Source organism: Neophocaena asiaeorientalis, unplaced genomic scaffold (genome assembly GCF_003031525.2).
Source record: "Neophocaena asiaeorientalis asiaeorientalis breed wild unplaced genomic scaffold, Neophocaena_asiaeorientalis_V1.1 scaffold245, whole genome shotgun sequence".
Classification (NCBI taxonomy): Eukaryota; Metazoa; Chordata; class Mammalia; order Artiodactyla; family Phocoenidae; genus Neophocaena; species Neophocaena asiaeorientalis.
This window is the reverse complement of record NW_020173953.1, coordinates 728617-729768: the sequence shown is the minus strand read 5'-3', so window position 1 is coordinate 729768 and position 1152 is coordinate 728617.

Sequence of the window (1152 nt, the reverse complement as noted above, 5' to 3'; positions counted from 1 at the left end):
AGCCTCCAAATGTCCCTATCAAGACACCAAGCTTTCATTGAAAACTCCAGATGGACAAGTTGTCAGGCCAGTGGGACACCATAGAGTGACCTCATTGATGACACTTGGAGCAGAAGAATCACTAAAATAAGGCTTTACTGATTTTCAGCACAAAGTATTAAGTTCATAATAAAGTGAATGTGGTTTTAAACCACTGAGTCTATGGGTACTTTGTTACGTAGCAATAGGTCATCAAAACACTCCTGGTATGCTGTGAACATGAGTTTTGATAGGAAATATACTTAGTGAAATTTTTGAGTCATAGACTATGCACATTCCATAAGTTACAAGATAATACACAAATGTTTTCGTTCAAAGTGATTATGTCAAGTTACACTCTCACCAGCAGTATAAGATGTTGATCAACCTGTTCTACAATTGTTCACACTTTATCCTTCCTCTTCAGTACAATGCCCTTTTCTGCCTTTTTACCCATTTTAGGTTTAGTTTACTTCTGACTGATTTGTAGCAGTTATAGATTTTTAAAACTTATCCTTTCTTTATTATATCTGTGTGTATGTGTGTCTTTCCAGTATGTTTTGAAGAACAGGAGTTCTTACTTTTTATCTACTCAAATTCATAAACATTTTCTTTCATGCTTTGCACTTCTTGTACCTGTTCTAAGAAATGTATCTCTGATTTCAGATCAAATATATTTGCCTATATTTTCTTCTAAAACGTTAATATTTGCTTTTCATATCTGTCTCTAATCTGCCAGCAATCCAATCTGTTGTTTTGTGTGTGTATGCATGTATGCAGTTGATGTAGGGATCAAATCTTATTTTCTTGTGGAAGATCAATTGTACCAGCATTATTTGATTCCTTTTCCAATCAGTTGTATATTAAGTATCAATATATGCAGGGATCTGCCATTGGCCTCAATATTCTTTTCAGTTTATCTTCTTGCCTATCTCTGTACCAATACTATACTACCTCTGCTATGTAAGAGAATCTAGGAAATAATAGGTATTCAACAAATACTTTTTAAAGGAGTGAGTAAATACTGCTTTACTGTAAGTTCTGAAATATGGTAACACAAGTCTTCTCACCTCACTCTTCCTCAGGAGAACCTTGCCTAATTCTGAGTCTCTCATCAATCATATACATTTTCAT